Here is a 7,151-nt window from a genome sequence, read left to right as displayed (position 1 = left end):
ATTCGACATAAATATTAATGTTGTTGTGCAGATGTGTTGCCACATGCTTGACAACGACACTAGAATCTATCGCGAAACATTGCCTATACAGAAATAAAAAATACAAGTTGTATATCTTTGACAATTGTCCTCATTTTTCATCCCCTGAACTTCTAGAATGGCATTATAGAAGACAAAGCCTATTAACAATCATTGAGCTATTCCTCACAATGACAATCGTTTTCGATTCCAGAATGGTTCGTAGTAAATTCTTATTTTCCGGTACGTCGTCAGTTCCGAACTAACTGATTCTAATCAATACCAAGAACAAATGGTATTCACAGATTCATCTTTGTAAAGAAAACACGTTACCCTTGAAACTGACACTGAATATAACATGATGTGCCGCGCCGCTCTCTAATGTTATATTTCTTTTCACGTTCCATTCAGTAGCTGAGCAACCTCTTTGTTAGGTTTGTCAAATGGTAAATGAAAAAAGGTTCCATGAAAATGTCTTGGTGATCCTTCGTTTGTGACATAATCAAGCAAATGCTTCGTGAATCCTCCAATTTACACAGACTTCAAACGTATTTCATTTCACAAAAGCGCCTCTGATTTATTGATTTCGTTTGGAAATAGATAAACCATGTGTGCATAAACGTGTTGTGTAGAACGTATGAAGAAATCTGACGGAACGCACATGAATTATTGTAAAACAACAATGATTGACGCTGACGTAATACACGTTTGATGTAGAGCACATTCTGACTTTGTCAGCAAGATAGACTAAACATATTCCTGAAATGAAAACTACAAAGGTGAACATAAATAATGGTGTCATAAAATCGTACGGCTAAACGGTAACAGACACATTGTTAACAGACAAATTGTTAACAGACACATTGTTAACAGACACATTGTTAACAACCACGTTCTTAAATTTCACTCTTAATGACCACACTGTTAACAAATTCACTGTTAACAGCCACCCTGTTAACAAATTCACTGTTACCAACCACAGTGTTAACACATTCACTGTTAACAGCCACAGTCTTAACATCTTCACTGTTAACAAATCACTGTCAACAACCACGTTGTTATCACCTTTACTGTTCACAGCCATACTGCAAACACAGTCTTCTGGATTGTGTCTTGAAATGCTTCATAAACACAAGACATAAGTCTCTGCCTGCCATTGGTGAGAGAGTCATTTAATATTTAATGTCACATCGGCAATATTACTATGGACTGAATGGATTATTTTACATTCCACCAGCTGTTAATTGTTTTGTTTTTTCACTAGTCATCTATTCATGTACCACCGTCGATTCACTAATCACATACAGCGGAAGCTTAGACAGTCACTCAGCAGAACTGAATAAAGAAGCCGGTTTAGACAACGAGCCAGATTATAGAGCTGACACTGGTAGCTGCGACTAGTAGTGACTAGACGTGAACCAGTTTTGACACTCTCACACATATTGTTGTATCACTAGTTCCACTCAATTACTGCACACACTGACAATAGAAAACGCTTACTTAACATGAGTGACAGTTTTTTTTTACAAAGTGCATGCCCAACTATACTTATGTTGAACCATTGGTAAATTATCTTCGGTTTGTAGTGAACTATATAGTTTCAACGGAGGATTCATTGCTGACAATACACATCCAGCAGACTCCTCGCCACACGCCGGATTAGACAGCGCTGATTACTGTTTAAATACATACCCGGACGGCTCATTTCATGTCGAGAACCGAAAATAACAGCTGCTGAATTGCAGATTCCTTTAATGTTGACAAATGTACCAGTGGGACGGGACTGAGATTCTAAGCCAGTGCGGACAACTTGCCGGATTTGACAGCTGCCGGTTTTTTGACAGCTTCCATCGTATTTCATTTCCTGAAGAATTTGTTCAAAAGAAAACTCGGCTCAAGTTCAGAACAGATTAACCACATGGGCGTATGTATGACGACACGTTCAAACAGATTGCCGCTATACAGTTGGACAATTCCTCAGTGCGGCATGAAAAAAAAACATTCACACCAACCAAACTCAGGCATTTGATGATATCAAGTGTTCGCAAAATCGGTAAGGGATTCATGCCTATCAATGGCACCCATTACAAACACATGCAAAGAGAAGTTAATTATTCTCCATGGATACACTGTCATTCCTTGTCAGTTCAGGCCCATTACACAAAAATTTCACAAAAGAAACCATTCATATCGTCGCATTCGTCGTCATCGTATACGACTGAATTGTCAGATTCCAGTTTCATTCTCATACAGTCGTCAGAACCCGTTTTATCCAGCCAGGTAACACGTGTATTATCCGACTCCCATATCCATTCCCCGTCAACGATGGTATCAGTTGCTCCAAGAAAATACTGGTTATGCTCTGGAAGACAGCAATAAAGTTATACGTGATTGTAATGGCGCAGGAACACCAACAATTATTTGTTTCACTTTCCTTACGTCTCACTCTGTTACAAGGTCATGTACATATACGAGTTACATGAAGTAATCCTATAGGCACCGATTTGCTCATATATACTGACCAGGACAAGAAACACAATTTTCGAAAAAAAACCTGAAATCTTACAGAAGTAGGTTTTCATGTTCATATTTACCATATTAAAACTTGACAGAAGGCCGGAGTTGAGTTTCTTTTTCTGTACAGTTTACCATGGCTAGTCCTAATATATATAAATCACATAACATGCTCACATTCACACACACACATATTTTATGTGATAGATAAAATATGTGTTTGTTTTTCTTGTTTGTTTCTTTGTGTGTGTGTGTGTGTGTGTGCTCTGTGTGTGTGTGTGTGCTCTGTGTGTGTGTGTGTGTGTGTGTGTGTGTGTGTGTGTGTGTGTGTGTGTGTGTGTGTGTGTGTTATAATATAAGGTGTCCACTAGTCACGAGGGGGGGCATAGGTTGGTCTACCCTGGATATGTATGTTACCGAAGAGCGTGTTGAACATAATCAAACATCGAGGGACCAGCGAACAAAGTAATATAACTTACCGAACACCGCAATGTTAATTTTGAACCGTTTGAAGCATGGGTATCGGATCGTACAGTTAAGTCAACGTGTGAATCAGACGATTCGAATGTTGCATCTTGTTGTTTTTCGCGCAGGTATTGTCAGGGTAACGTCCCCGTGGTGTAATTTCCCATCTTAGTTTTCACAGGTCCTATAGTTGACCCTTTTGTCATATTAATTTATTGGTATGCGTTGCAAATCTTTTCGTAACTATCGCTTGATCTTGCAAAACGACACACACACACAAAAAAAAACAGATGTAGAGTCATCCCCCGTCCATCGACCTGTATTCGCAAAATATAGGTAATTTCCGTGCATCATGAGTGAATCAATGCTAGTCGAGGTAAAAACGTACAACAACGAAGTACCGAATGAGTTGCCATTGGCAGCGGGGTACATTGAAATATACCTCGGTTGGTTAGCCAATCAGAAAACGATTTCTATGTATGAGGTAAAATAAATGCTGATGTCATAGCCAGGTTACATTACGTATAACACATTTGATTCAAAATCAAACTTTGCATTTGTGATTCACTATGCTGAAGATCTGTTGTAACCCGGATCTAAATGGGACATTCGATGTTACTCTACCTGGTGAAAGGTAGCTTTCAAGGATTAGTTTCTTCCCTGTTGTGTTCAGCTTGACCATGATACCACCTTCCAATTTACATGTATCAACAGCATCCTGCCATATGACAACTGGGGTCTTCTGAACTCTGTAGCACATGTGGGCGTCGGAGTTGAAGGTATAACCATTCATGGATTCGCAAGCTGAAGTCACTGTAAGAAAAGGTGAGAGAGTGAGTTTATATTTATTGTCGCGTCAGCTATATTTCAGCCACATCGTAACGAGAATATGCAATTAACAAACCCAACATCAGTAAATTTAGAAGATATAAACCTGTTGACTACAAAGACTACAAATACTAGAAAATCACAGATAGGATGAACGTTCATGTAATCATAAACCGATATTACTATAGAGCACGTATACAATGCAATACAATGCAATTTCAAAGCCCTTGGGGATCATACAACTCTGGCAGTATCGGTTCCTAATTATTATAATCCCATGAACATTACTTAACAGCAAATAATGAGTGAAATCTGAAATAACCGACTATTTAATTCTTGTACACACGTGTTAATTTCGTCAGGTATGAAATTGTGGGAAGTAAATTGTAACTGCAACAATGTAACAGTGGAAAGAACATTTTAACTGCAACTAAAATTTCGGTGACTGAAGTACTGCTTGTCAAGAAATGTATCACCCTCGGTTTCCAATAATAATAATTACCTATAATCGCCAATACATGTCAGCACAAAATACGTGCGACTAAAATATGGGTATATGAAACTGACCATCAGTCGATTTACCCACCCTAAACACTCTCACGCAACGAGCCTTTAACTCAAAAATACCAATATACACGCACTAGAGTAAAGGTAGCCCTTACTTCAGCCAACTCTTTTATAAACAAGATTTTGCACGATGTTCCATTCTGTTTAAAGGTACTGTTTGCACATGAACAAATGGATTGTATAAGGATCATAATGTTGAAAAGATTATTATCATGATTTCGGTGAAAACAAAAAGTGAAGTGGCAAAATCTTACCAATGCTTTTCACCAAAAAGCAACTGTTCACATGCACGATATTTACAATTAATGTGCATAAGGTTTGCAGTTCGTATCCCCGAATGGAAAAATTCGTTTCATGAATGGTCCTTTACCGACTAACCCTAGACTTCAGTTCCCTTATCGTTTAAGCAGTACCACAGTACCTTTCTGATGGGTTGTATATAAGTAAATCATTATTAAAATCGTAAGAGCGTGATTCCAGGGAGGCGCATCTGTCCTTTGTTCATAACCACAGATGTTTGGCAGTGCCACGCATCGTCATGTCAACATTCAAGCTACCCTTTGTTTATAACCACAGATGTTTGGCAATGCTATGCATCATCATGTAAACAGTCAAGCTACCCTTTGTTCATAATCACAGATGTTTGGCAGTGTTATGCATCGTCATGTAATCATTCAACCTACCCTTTGTTTTAACCACAGGTGTTTGGCAATTTCATGCATTGTCATGTCAACATTCACTGTACTTTATGACAGACATCATGCTATCCATTGACAAAAACTATGACTTCACAACCAGACGGAAAGGTTATTTCCATTAATACTCAACAAAAGCAACATGTGATTTTTGAATACAGTACCTTCTGGCACAGGCCGCCCTGAAACAAAATATATGCATCAGTTACAGCACCATGCTATTTAAAATATCTGCTGTTAATGATAATAAATTGTTTAGGAGTGGTGTCTGTTAATTTTGCAAGAATTAAATGAGTTGATTTTTTGGTACACCATGTTAAAACTTTGGTACTATATACATTGTCCTCAAATTAGATACATACGCGTTCATCATACCCCATAGATTCAGTGGTTGTACCACGCTTTCAGCATTATTCCAGCTCTGTCATAGCGTTTTACATTTGAGTGAGTGAGTCAGTTTAGTTTTACACAACACTCAGCAATGTTCAAGCTATATGGCGGCGGTCTGTAAATAATAGCGTCTGGACCAGACAATCCAGTGATCAACAACATGAGCATCGATCTGCGCAATTAGGAACCGATGACATGTGTCAAACAAGTCAGCGAGCCTGACTACCCGATCCCGTTAGTCGCCTCTTACGACCAGCATAGTCGCCTTTTATGGCAAGCATGGGTTGCTGAAGGCCTATTCTACCCCGGGACCTTCACGGGTCTGTTACATTTGAAGTATCGAACTCGGTCCTATGGGATACGGAGAAAACGGACCCCAGCAAAAACGGACCCCAGAAAAATAGATAATACGGCCACCGCTCACGAGAAAACGGCCTCTGTGTCTAGAGAAAACGGACAATATCAAAGGAGATCCTAAATGATAACCTTTTGTCGGTGTAACCTTTGAAGATTGATTAGTTGTTTTTATAGTTACGATGAACAAGCCGATGTGATTGCCTGTAGATTTTACAGTTAAGAATAACTGGAGATGGAGAAGACGTTATTAAGGAAGTGTCTATACTGATCAGCGGATTAGCTGAAGATTAAACGACACTGGCTCTCACGCAGAGAGAATGTGAGAAAGTGATTATAATACTGAATGAAGGAAGAAAATGTGTGGGTGTTATATCGTTATATTGTTATAATATTGAAGGAGGAATGAAGAAAGAAGAAAATGTGTTATTACTGTTATTATAATATTGAAGGAGAGATGAATAAAATTAACTACGTGTGGTTTTCTGTTATAATGTCCGTTTTCTCTAAGCTTATGGGCAGTTTTCTCTAACACCGGTGGCCGTTTTCTCGTGAGCGGTGGCCGTTTTCACGATTTCTGTTTCGGCCGTTTTTGCTGGGGTCCGTTCTCACTATAACCTCCTATGGCTTGGCAACCGAACGTTTACACTACTAGGCCAGCGGTTGCCCATAGTTGTGATTTCGAACATATGTTAAACATAGCATCTAAATTACCATCAGATAGAGACGACACCAGGGGTTTGTAGACACATGCAAATTATGTCAGGAACTTACCTTGAAATTCAAATCCAACCCAACCTGATTCCGTTTTCAAATCTAAAGCTGACATTTTACTTTTGTACATGCGACATGTCTTGCTTGTCTCCTGGTAAAAGAAGGACGCACAGTTCCAGGTGAGGGCGGATGTAGATGCACAATCAGTTACATTCATGGCTGTTATGGATTTAACCAGTAGATACATGAAGCTCTCTGGGATTTTCATGGTCAATCTGTTAGTCAGCACAAATGTGTTGCAAATGCTCCCACACTTGCTACAGTTAAAGAAATAAATCAGATAGAAAAGAGACAGCTGCTTCATTTTACTTGTCCAGATGTAGGAAGTCACCACATAAACCGCTCACATACAAGTTCCTCTGATCTGGTCAAAAGTCGAGTCTATTTGCTCGTTATATCACCATACAGGTCGCCATGGAGTGTACAAACAACCTACTGTCACTTAGAACACCTGGCGTTTGTTCGTAACACACTGCAGCCGCTCCACAGTGCAACACAATATATTTTTGTATGCCAGACTTGTTGAAGAAGAAATCATTATTTCTT

General features: G+C 39.1%; 1 long non-coding RNA gene across 1 annotated transcript; it reads right to left on the bottom strand.

Annotated features, from left to right (window-relative positions):
- Positions 1-3,736: 3,736 nt before the first annotated feature.
- Positions 3,737-6,630, bottom strand: LOC137255937 (uncharacterized). Its single transcript, XR_010954539.1, has 3 exons — positions 6,606-6,630; positions 5,252-5,269; positions 3,737-3,810 (listed from the first exon to the last, which is right to left on the bottom strand). It is a non-coding gene; the product is annotated as an uncharacterized lncRNA (long non-coding RNA).
- Between the last annotated feature and the right edge of the window lie 521 nt (positions 6,631-7,151).

Source organism: Haliotis asinina, chromosome 11, assembly GCF_037392515.1.
Source record: "Haliotis asinina isolate JCU_RB_2024 chromosome 11, JCU_Hal_asi_v2, whole genome shotgun sequence".
NCBI classification, from domain to species: Eukaryota; Metazoa; Mollusca; class Gastropoda; order Lepetellida; family Haliotidae; genus Haliotis; species Haliotis asinina.
The sequence above is the reverse complement of the archived record's forward strand: the minus strand, read 5'-3'. Positions and strand labels throughout refer to the sequence as shown.